Source organism: Ranitomeya variabilis, chromosome 4 (genome assembly GCF_051348905.1).
Source record: "Ranitomeya variabilis isolate aRanVar5 chromosome 4, aRanVar5.hap1, whole genome shotgun sequence".
In the NCBI taxonomy this organism is placed as follows: domain Eukaryota; kingdom Metazoa; phylum Chordata; class Amphibia; order Anura; family Dendrobatidae; genus Ranitomeya; species Ranitomeya variabilis.
The window spans coordinates 148,615,850-148,628,410 of NC_135235.1; the positions used below are offsets into that span (position 1 = coordinate 148,615,850).

At 44.1% G+C, this 12,561-nt stretch overlaps 1 long non-coding RNA gene across 2 annotated transcripts in view; it reads left to right on the forward strand.

Annotated features, from left to right (window-relative positions):
* Nucleotides 1-12,561, forward strand: part of LOC143770070 (uncharacterized) — an 81,416-nt gene that overhangs the window by 27,380 nt on the left and 41,475 nt on the right. The window contains exon 2 of one of the 2 annotated variants that reach the window (XR_013214541.1): nt 2,398-2,479. The exons of the other annotated variant lie outside the window; for it this stretch is intronic. This is a non-coding gene — a long non-coding RNA (uncharacterized LOC143770070). The remainder of the gene's footprint in view (nt 1-2,397; nt 2,480-12,561) is intronic. 2 annotated transcript variants of the gene reach the window in all.

Here is a 12,561-nt window from a genome sequence, read left to right on the forward strand (position 1 = left end):
TTTGCTCTAAATGTTCACAAACGCAAAGATCTCATGACACCCAGCCAGGGCCGGACTGGGACCAAAAAGCAGCCCTGGCACAAAAAAAATTCACCAGCCCACATACAATGAATTACATACACTTCATATATGATGTACACCGCACACATGCTGGACAACACAACCTCATTATATACACATCAAATAGTCAGACACACACATACATGTACACAGCACACATGGTGGACAACACAGGCTCATTACATACACATCATATAGTTACACACATCATACATGTACACAGCACACATGGTGGACAACACAGGCTCATTACATACACATCATATAGTTACACACATCATACATGTACACAGCACACATGGTGGACAACACAGGCTCATTACATACACATCATATAGTTACACACATCATACATGTACACAGCACACATGGTGGACAACACAGACTCATTACATACACATCATATAGTCACACACATCATACATGTACACAGCACACATGGTGGACAACACAGGCTCATTACGTACCCATTACTCATTATTACACACACACACGCAAGTATTACACACACACACAAGTATTACACACATGCAAACACTACAGATACCACACACATTACACACACACTACAGATACCGCACACAAGTATTACACTACAGATACCGCACACACATTACACACACTAGATACCGCACACACATTACACACACTAGATACCGCACACACATTACACACACACACTACAGATACCGCACACATTACACACACTACAGATAACGTACACACACACACACACTACAGATACCGCACACACAAGTATTACACTACAGACGCCGCACACACATTACACACACACACACACTACAGATGCCGCACACACATTACACACTAACACACTACAGATAACTCACACACATTACACACACTACAGATACCACACACTACACATACACACTACAGATACCGCACGCATTACACACACACTACAGATACTGCACACACAAGTATTACACTAGATACCGCACACACATTACGCACACACACACACACTACAGATAGAGCGCACACACACTACAGATACCACACACATTACACACTACAGATAACTCACACACATTACACACACTACAGATACCGCACACATTACACACACACACTACAGATACTCACACACACTACAGATACCACACACACACACACACTACAGATACTGCACACACAAGTATTATACTACAGATACCGCACACACATTACACACTCACACACACTAGATACCGCACACACACTACAGATACCACACACACACACTACAGATACTGCACACACAAGCATTACACTACAGATACCGCACACACATTACACACACACTACAGATACCATACACTCATGTTTTACACACTCACAGACTACACACACACTTCTGTGGTGCAGAGCAGGCTGATGTCCATGTGCAGCTCTTCAGGTTCTCCCGCTCACAGCAGCTCTGTCCCGGCACCTCCCCCGGGCTCTCCTTCTCTGCCGGGAATGAAAGCAGAGAGATCAGAGCAGGAGATAATGTCACCGCGCTGACTGTGTGCTTCCAGTGAGAGCTAGGGAAGCCGTTTCGCAGGCAGTTATTACCTTTCAGCTCGCATGTTGCTGTTCTCTGCCACTGTTCTCTGACGCTGGTACTTGCCACTCAGCCAGCATGTGCCGATCGAGTGGCCCACTACACGCATCGGCCCTTCTGGCATTTGCCCGAAGTGCCCGATGCTCAGTCCGGCCCTGCACCCAGCTCTAAAGCACCTGCTATGCCTCCTCAAGCGACAACAGTGACACCTTGTGCCAAAACTGCAGCCACCCTCACTACTTCTACCGCTACTCCTGCTTGCACCCTTGCAAGGACCACCGTATGTACTGTTAGTACCACAGAAACTGTTGTGGCTGCAGAACCAACAGCCAAATGCACCAAAGCCGTTGTAGTGGAGCAAAACTCGGTGGGCACTCAGACCCCTGTCTGGAGCAATGGAGCCCCCTATGTAGCACCTGGTAGCCGCCAGTACCCAAAAGGACTACCTCCACCGGTGCTACCTCCAGAACTGCAATAGATACCGCAAACAGGAACACTGACTGTAAATAGTTCTTAAACTTTTGTTTGCTGCTTTAAAACCCATCCAGGGTTATTCCTTAAAGGGGTCCCGCGTTAAAGGGATCCTCAGTTTGCACAAGTTCATCATTGCCTGTTGACTTAAAGAACTGCAGAATCATGGACAGTGAATGATTCAAAAACTGTCATTGTAAATAGTTTGCACCTTCTTAAAGGTGCTTCCTACTGGTTTTACAACGGAGGCTTTTACAGAGACTGTCTCCAACAGAGACTGCTGCTAATCTTGTTGTGAGAACTGCTTTGTTTTTCAGGACCTGAAGAAAAACCCGTTGGTGTGGCAGAATTCCGGGTCTGGATACACGTCTTGTTGCCCGCTCAAGACCAACGTTGGGGGTTCGTAACGGGCCCATCGCATCACGTCACTCATGTTGCCAAACTGACTTGAATTTTGATGTGATTGATATTGTACTGCCTCATTGAGTTATCTGAACCCATAATGGGTTCAATGTTTAATTGTTGCACTTTGCCAGAAAGTTAATATATTACAGAGTTAATATAACAGGTAAGGTTAAAAATTTGAATTTAGATAGAACTATAGTTTTGCATAAGCAGATAGAGAGTTAATGCACTTTTGAATAAAATAAAGAGAATTGCTAAAAGAGGAGCTTGTCGTGGAACATCAGCTAAGGCGGAGCTGGTATGATAGGAGAATAGCTGAGCAGACGTGGGGGTCTGTAGCTCCTGGTAGAAAGAAGGAACTGAGAACCAATTTGAAACTGACGTTTGTTGTACTTGTGAATAAAATGAAGGAAATATAGAAGGCCCGTGGGGGTTAGAGAAAAGTTTTGCACTTGAATAACAGTAAACCCGTGAGGGTTGGTTGAAACTTTGCACTGTGATTTAAATAAAGAAAGATGTTGATTTGCACTTTGAAGCCTAATCAGATAGTATACCCGGATGGGTAATTGCATTTCATAGTTAGTTAATGAGCTGTTTACTAAATTGTTCCCACAATGTAAATATGTTTTTTGTTTGCAACGTTCAAGCGTCCACACCTCCCATAAAGGGAAGCATAGTAAAAATTAACTTGTTTTATAGCATTTTAAAAATTGCCCCAGGGTCCTGGTCATTGCAGTAATATCATTCTCCTCTAGGGGGGAGTGATGTTACGTTTGGAGGCAATGAAGGAGATCTTTTTACCAGGTATCACAAACATACAACACATTTCATACTCCAGTCCACCAGGGGGAGCTATGCTCAATATTTATTGGGGCACTCTTCACACTTAGGTAAAACTGGAGGCGAAGTTAGGCAGTTGCTGTCTGAGCTTTGCTCAGGTAGTTGGTCCCTGACGGGTGGGAGCCTGTCAGTGATCCAGTCAGAATGACACAGAGCTGCGCCTGCCCTAAGTGCGGCAGTTCCTAAGAACGGACACGAAAGCGAACTGTATCGTAGAGAGGGTGAGAAGAAGTCATAGCAAAAGGAGTGGATACAAGAAGGAGTTCTGCCCTGAACAGGCTTCCTCCTTCTGAGGCACAGGATCCCGGTAGCCGGAACACCGAGGGAGCAACAGTCCTTTATGCCTTGCTCCAGAGACCGGCAGGACAGCTAATTTCACATTACTGATCCGCCTCATACTCAGGAGGCAAGGTGGCACCCACGAGAGACCGGGGCATGATAGAGTCCCTGTAAACAGCCTCAAGCCACCGGTCATACGGGTTTGTCCTATCCATCTGGGGGACAGAGAGAAAGAGAGAGACATATCATCTGCAACATCTGTGAGGACCTTATGAGAGGCTTAGCAGTAAGGTACTACAACACCACGACACTAGAGGAAGGCTACTGATTTCCATGTGGATAAGGGGACTCTGGATTTGCCCCCAAACCAGCCGGACTCTGCCTACCCTGTGGTCTGGTGCTCTGGACTGTGGATGCTGAAGCCTTCAGTAAAAGGTAAAGAGACTGCAACATTGTGTCCTCGTTCTTCGCTGCGCCTTTCACCATCCACCATCTACACACTGGGAAGCCCTGGGGATACACCACCTGTGGGAAGGTATACCATCTAGCTACAATAACATCACCCCCAGCGGACCCCTAAGCAGCGTCGGTCACCCTGACCGAATACCACAGGTGGTGTCACGAACACTTCCCCTTTAAAGTCCTTTCCCTTTTTCCACGGACATCCATAGGGCCACGGACCGGGTCAGCCACCGTGACATCCCCCTGAGAACCGAAGGACCCGGTACCGAGTACCCCACTGCCCTAGGCGGGGCGCTCCATTAACACCGTCGCCTTCGTGTGACCGTGGTTGCTCAAATATTTGAGCATCCCTGCATGGATTCTCATCTTGCCTCACTTCAAGTGGACTGGGAGAGAGGCCAGAATCGATAAATGGAAAAGTGAATAGCTCTTCGGAGTGTCCAAGTGTTGGATCAGTTGTCTCAGGGCACTCAGCATGGTAGGAGGAAGGAGGATCAGGGTGAGGAATATGCGGTCCAGTGTCACGACTAGTCAGACCTGACCGTGTGGAAGACAGGGTGCTGGTGGTGGCGGCAAAGTGACTGGATGCATTTTCTGCCATCCAACCAACTACTTTTTCACGCTGCTCTGGTGTCAAGAGTTCTGTTCTGCCATGCCCTATGAATTCTGACAGGAAACTGTTGCGAGACGATGTGGGTGTTTGTTGTGGCCCACTTTCAGCTTGCCCATGTCCTCGACCTCTGCATGCACCATCACGTCCACTTTCCCGTCCCTTGCCCATTTTAATAAAAAGGTGAATGCAAGCCTCGACTCTAATGACACAATTTGTAGGCCACAGATGAGGCGTGTCGCAGAGATTTCCACTCTTCAATATTTGGCCAGTGTAGTGTTTTGAGCTAGGGTAGCAGACAGACAAAAAAAGTGTAATGTAGGTCTGAAAAGCAACTATTTGTAGAGCACAGATAGACCAGGAGTCTGACGGAGATAGAAAACTGTTAAATATGTGGCCTGGATTTTTTTTGGGCCCATCAATATTGTGTCAATAAGTAGGCTATGACACAAAAAAAAAATGTAGCACGAAAATTGTAAAATATTTAGCGCAATGATATGCAATGCTTGTGGAGTAGAAAACAGTGATAAATAGAACTGTAGCTAAATATTTTTTGGCCAGATAAAGATTTTTTGGTCATCAAAATGGAGTCCAAAAATGTTGTAGGACAGTACAAAAAAATGGCCAGAATTTTATGCACACTCAGATGTGATGCCTGGCACAAAAAAAAGCAGTTTTAAATTGCTAGATTTCCACGCTGTAGTCTGCAGTGTGACCAAGCAAATAAATGTAGAAAAAAAGGGGGCTCTGGATTGCTTTGTAATAAAATTTGCAGAATTCAGATGGCAAAAAATATTAATCCTAGCCACAGACACCTGCAGATAGATGTATATAAAATAGGCAGCAGCAGACAGTAATGGACCCTCTTGATGTATGCAGTGAGATCTATATACTAACATACAGGTCCTTCTCAAAAAATTAGCATATAGTGTTAAATTTCATTATTTACCATAATGTAATGATTACAATTAAACTTTCATATATTATAGATTCATTATCCACCAACTGAAATTTGTCAGGTCTTTTATTGTTTTAATACTGATGATTTTGGCATACAACTCCTGAAAACCCCAAAAACCTGTCTCAATAAATTAGCATATTTCACCCGTCCAATCAAATAAAAGTGTTTTTTAATAACAAACAAAAAAACCATCAAATAATAATGTTCAGTTATGCACTCAATACTTGGTCGGGAATCCTTTGGCAGAAATGACTGCTTCAATGCGGCGTGGCATGGAGGCAATCAGCCTGTGACACTGCTGAGATGTTATGGAGGCCCAGGATGCTTCAATAGTGGCCTTAAGCTCATCCAGAGTGTTGGGTCTTGCGTCTCTCAACTTTCTCTTCACAATATCCCACAGATTCTCTATGGGGTTCAGGTCAGGAGAGTTGGCAGGCCAATTGAGCACAGTAATACCATGGTCAGTAAACCATTTACCAGTGGTTTTGGCGCTGTGAGCAGGTGCCAGGTCGTGCTGGAAAATGAAATCTTCATCTCCATAAAGCATTTCAGCCGATGGAAGCATGAAGTGCTCCAAAATCTCCTGATAGCTAGCTGCATTGACCCTGCCCTTGATGAAACACAGTGGACCAACACCAGCAGCTGACATGGCACCCCACACCATCACTGACTGTGGGTACTTGACACTGGACTTCAGGCATTTTGGCATTTCCTTCTCCCCAGTCTTCCTCCAGACTCTGGCACCTTGATTTCCGAATGACATGCAAAATTTGCTTTCATCAGAAAAAAGTACTTGGGACCACTTAGCAACAGTCCAGTGCTGCTTCTCTGTAGCCCAGGTCAGGCGCTTCTGCCGCTGTTTATGGTTCAAAAGTGGCTTTACCTGGGGAATGCGGCACCTGTAGCCCATTTCCTGCACACGCCTGTGCACGGTGGCTCTGGATGTTTCCACACCAGACTCAGTCCACAATCTTCCTCAGGGTCCGGTCACCTCTTCTCGTTGTACAGCGTTTTCTGCCACATTGTTTCCTTCCAACAGACTTACCATTGAGGTGCCTTGATACAGCACTCTGGGAACAGCCTATTTGTTGAGAAATTTCTTTCTGGGTCTTACCCTCTTGCTTGAGGGTGTCAATGATGGCCTTCTTGACATCTGTCAGGTCGCTAGTCTTACCCATGATGGGGGTTTTGAGTAATGAACCAGGCAGGGAGTTTTTAAAAGCCTCAGGTATCTTTTGCATGTGTTTAGAGTTAATTAGTTGATTCAGAAGACTAGGGTAATAGGTCGTTTAGAGAACCTTTTCTTGATATGCTAATTTATTGAGACAGGTTTTTGGGGTTTTCAGGAGTTGTATGCCAAAATCATCAGTATTAAAACAATAAAAGACCTGACAAATTTCAGTTGGTGGATAATGAATCTATAATATATGAAAGTTTAATTGTAATCATTACATTATGGTAAATAATGAAATTTAACACTATATGCTAATTTTTTGAGAACGACCTGTACAGTCTGCAGTCCTTACACTGATGTGGATATGCGCACATAGACTCCCCTGCCTACCTAGCACTGCAATCAATATACTCCCTAATTAGCCCTAAAATGGACTGTTGGTTCATCTGGATTTCTGGATCCTGTGATGGCAGACCCACACTAACTAATAAAAGAATCTGACCCTATCTCAGCAGCAGCTCTCCCTACACTAGCTGATTTCGGAGCAGAATGCGTGGAGCAGGGTGGCACCAGGTCTCTTACAGACCTGATGACGCTGTGTGGCCAGCCAATCACTGTAATACCACAACAAAGATGGCTGTGGTATTACAGTGCATGGCAGACAATCCCTGCATTGTCATTGGCGCTCTAAAGAGCATCAAAATTGCAGGGTGGAGATCCGAGCTCCCGCCGAATAATCCCGGAAATGCTCGGTGCTCGCCGAGTACTGTGATACTCAGGAGAGTAACAAGTAGTGGCGAGCACGTTCGCTCATCTCTACTTATTACACCTTCATAGGCTTATATAGAATAAGTTTTTTTTATGAAAAAACATAAATGCTATCCTAATCAAGTGAGTGTAATTGGATTTAAAAAGTGCATAAATCACCTCTCTTTATCCAAAAAAAAAAAATCATTAGAAGGAAGCTGCTAATAATTCAAATGGCCACTAGATGGCAAAACTTCATCAAAGGAGGTAAAGTGCTAAGTGCTTAAAAGACAACCATGAGGTCTGTTTCCACATGCATGGGAGAAAATTCAAAGTTTGTTCCAATGATAATCAGAAAAAAATGTATACATTTACCCAGCCACAATAACTTGAAAGCATATGCAATAAAAGGGCTCAAGCAGGGCAGGACTGGCCATCTGGCAATTCTGGCAAATGCCAGAAGGGCCTGTCTGGTCGTGGGCTGCCTGGTCTGCTACGTTGTTGGCAGAATCGATGTTCTCAAGACACCCATGCTGTTAAGAGTAGTGAGCACAAAATCGCTGACTCCATCACTTACCGCCAGCAGGCCACAGGTATCATTAGAACTACTGATCTGCAGTAAATCTTGCTTTCCTCTATCCAGGGTAATATTAGTAATATACCCCCATCTGGTGCTTGGGGACGGGGACAGCATGGGCCTGTGTGATTTCAAATGCCAGAGCTGAATTTCAGCCCCAGTCCGTACCTGGGCTCAGGATTGAACAAAAAGCCAGGGTTAAAATAGATTTACTATACCTGTATGGTCTGCCACTTTGAAAGTATAAAAGAGCTGCCTCCAACCCCGATGCTCACTTTTCGCCCAGCTTCTTTAGGGGGCGTGTCTAGACAGGGGACCCACTGGATTAAATACCCAGCCCGTCCAATAAGGAAAAAACCCTACTGTGACTTCAGCTGTTGGTGGGTATCTGCTGCACATGCCTGAGCTTGATGCCGCACATCTTATACGAAACTCCCAAGCGGCGATCATGTGACTGGTGATGCGAAATCCCCAGCCCTCAAAGGTGGCGGGGAGAAGCATGACCATCACATCAAGATTACCGACAAGGGAGTCTCCATGTACCGCCAGCACACACATGTCCACTCACCAGTTAGCGAGCACGGGAAATAGTGACCATAGTGCATATTGTAAGATGAAATTAGAGTGGAGGGAGGGGAGTATATTGCGGTAAATAGTGCCCTAGATGACAGAAATATTTTTTAAAGGTGTAAATTGCGTATAAAGTGACAAGGAATGGGTACAATAACGTAAGCAACAAACCCATATAGTAAGTAAAGGACTTATTAGGTGCTAAAATAAGGCAAATGGATGTATATATGAATAGTGCATCTATTATACAGTTGTGCTCAAAAGTTTACATACCCCCGCACAACTTTTGCTTTCTTGGCCTTTTTTTTAGAGAATATGAATGACACCAAAACTTTTTCTCCAGTCATGGTTCGTGGTTGGGTGAAGCCATTTATTGTCAAACTCCTGTGTTTTCTCTTTATAAATCATAATGACAGCCCAAAAATCCAAATTACCCTGATCAAAAGTTTAAAAAACCCTGGTGATTTTGGCCTGATAACATGCACAGAAGTTGACACAAATGGATTTGAATGGCTACTAAAGGTAATGTCCTCCTCAACTGTAACCTGTTTACTCGTAATCAGTGTGTGCGCAAAAAAGTTGAGCGAGGGATCCAGACAGATTCTTGCATCTTTCATCCAGCCACTGTTGTTTCTGGAATGTGAGTGATGGGGAAAGCAAAAGAATTGTCAACGGATCCATGGGAAAAGGTAGTCATAATTGATAATGCCAAATTTTCATCCAGGATATCTCTACTTGGCCACATTCATGTTTCCTTCAATGACAACCAGTCATCCTGTCCCTGCAGCTGAAAATACTCCCATTGCATGATGCTGCCACCACCATGTTTCACTGTTGGGATTGTATTGGGCATTTGATGAGCAGTGCCTGGTTTTCTCCACACATACCACTTAGAATTATCACTAAAAAGGTCCATCTTTGTCTCATCAGACCAGAGAATCTTATTTCTCATTGTCTGGGAGTTCTTCATGGGTTTTTTAGCAAACTCTATGCGGGCTTTCATATGTCTTGCACTGAGGAGAGGCTTCCATTGAGCCACTCTGCCATAAGGGTCCGACTGGTGGAGGGTTGCAGTGATAGTTGACTTTGTGGAATTTTCCTACTGCATCTTTGGAGCTCAGCCACAGTGATCTTGGGGTTCTTTTATACCTCTCTCACCAAGGCTCTTCTCCCATGATTGCTCAGTTTGGTTGGAAGCGCCAGGTCTAGGAAGACTTCTGGTGGTCCCAAACTTCTTCCATTTAAGGATTATGGAGGCCACTGTGCTCTTAGAAACCTTGAGTACTGCAGAAATTCTGTTGTAACCTTGGCCAGATCTGTGCCTTGCCACAATTCTATCTCTCAGCTCCTTGGCCAGTTCCTTTGACCTCTTGAATCTCATTTAGTCTGACATGCACTGTGAGCTGTGAGGTCTTGTATAGACAGGTGTGTGCCTTTCCAAATCAAGTCCTATCAGCTTAATTAAACACAACTGGACTCCAATGAAGGAGTAGAACCATCTCAAGGAGGATCACAAGGAAATGGACAGCATGTGACTTAAATATCAGTGTCTGAGCAAAGGGTCTGAATACTTATGACCATGTGATATTTCAGTTTTTCTTTTTAATTAAATTTGCAAAAAATTCTACATTTGTTTTTTCAGTAAAGATGGGGTGCAGAAAGTACATTAAAATGAAAAAAAAAGAACTTTTTTGAATTTACCAAATGGCTGCAATGAAACAAAGTGAAAAGTTTAAAGGAATCTGAATAACTTTCCATACCCCCTGTACATAGGGTCTCAATATCAGCTCTTACCAAAAGTATGTTGTTGTTCAGATGCATGTGATCAAGACGTCCAAGAGCCAAAGTGGTAACTTTTATATATGAGGGGAATTCAGATACAAGTGGCTTTAGAAAATATCCAATGATGTTACAAACAATTTCCCAAAGACCTTAGTTTCCCGAGACTATTGGTCTATCTGGGGGGTGTGGTGTATCCTTATGTATCTTTGGAATAAGATAAAAGGTGACCAGTTTCGGGTGTGAGTTCTTATATAAGTCCAACAGTTTTTTGGGGATGTTCTGTTCATAGACCGCAGTGAGGATATCCAGCAAATCAGAGTGAAACTTTGAAGCAGGTTTAAACGTGAATTGATTATAACATTTGGAATCACTCAACAATTTGTTGGCTTGTTCCTCATATATTTGATTTGGTCAAATGACTGTTTCTCCATTAATATGTGGCCTTGAACACAACATCATCCGATTGTGTCAATTATTCCAAACCTTTTCTGTTAATGTAGCTGAAATTGGATTCTGTTCTTCAGTTTTTTCCTAAATTTTCAATGTCTCTGAAAACTATTTTAGTAAATACAGTTACCCCTGGCAGTAATGTTAAAGCGGAATTTTTTTGGATCAGTTCATCAAATGAATTGGAAATGTACTTACATTACTTTCACTTCCCTCCACTAAGGATTGCAATGTGTCGACCGCCTCTTTTGTTGGGAGCATGTAAAAAAATTCAGTTTTGTGATGTAATTTTTTTTAAATCGGCTTCCTGGCAAAGAGATGTATGTCTTTGATTTTTGTGTCAGCTAAAACATTGTTAGATTTGGTATAGGTTGTATGCTTGTATTGGAACAGGAGTCTCAAACACACTGGCCGCATGCAGACCCTGAGGCTGCTTTATGCAGCCCTCAGGCACTGTAGATGCCTTGGCATCCCTGCCCGATTCAGGGGATCCCCCAAAGACAGCATTTTATTTCAGTTGAATGTGCGTCCTTAGGTCAGGCACACCAGCCTGACCAAAGAACTGAGGCGAGCTTCCAGGGCTGCTGAGGGGAGATGGAAAAGATTCCACTCCAACGAGCACTTCATCGCATTTAAACAGTCCCTCACTACTTTTAAGGCCACACTCCCCACAGCTAAACAAACCTACTTCTCATCTCTCATATCCTCCCTGTCTCACAACCCTAAACAGTTATTCAACACCTTCAATTCTCTCCTCCGTCCCCCAGCACCTCCTCCCTCCCCACTCATCTCAGCTGAAGACTTTATCTCATTTTCAAGCAGAAGATTGATAACATCAGAGACAGTTTTGATCAACAACCCCCAGAGCCATTCCTCCCAACTGCTCAGCCCTCCACCTCCAAAACCAACTTCTCCACCATTACAGAAGATCGACTCTCCACTCTACTCTCAAAATCGCATCTCACCACCTGTGCACTTGACCCGGGATCCCTTCCCACTTCATCCCAAACCTCGCCACAGTCTTCATCCCAGCCTAACCCATCTCTTCAACCTATTACTAACAACTGGTGTTTTCCCCTCAAGCTTTAAGCATGCCTCAATCAGACCTATCCTCAAAAAGCCCTCTCTTGACCCATCCTTTGTATCTAGCTATCGCTCTATATCACTTCTTCCCTATGCCTCAAAAGTACTGGAACAACACGTCCATCTTGAACTGTCCTCCCATCTCTCTTCCTGCTCCCTCTTCGACCGCTTACAATCTGGCTTCCGGTCACACCACTCAACTGAAACTGCCCTAACTAATGTCACCAATGACCTATTAACTGACAAGAGCAAGCGGAACTACTCTGTCCTCCTCCTCCTGGACCTGTCCTCTGCCTTTGACACAGTGGACCATTCCCTATTATTACAGATCCTCTCATCCCTTGGCATCACAGACTTGGCCCTATTAAAAGAAAAAAAACAAAAAAACAATCAGGTTCCTCGCATCATGTCCTCATACACTTTATGCAGTTAATAGCACTCTGTGTCTGTACTGCTACATACTTAGGCTGTTAACTGGTTCATGCAGCTTTACATGAACACCCGAGCCTTACACTATGGCTGGTCCAAATAACTAAAGCAATTG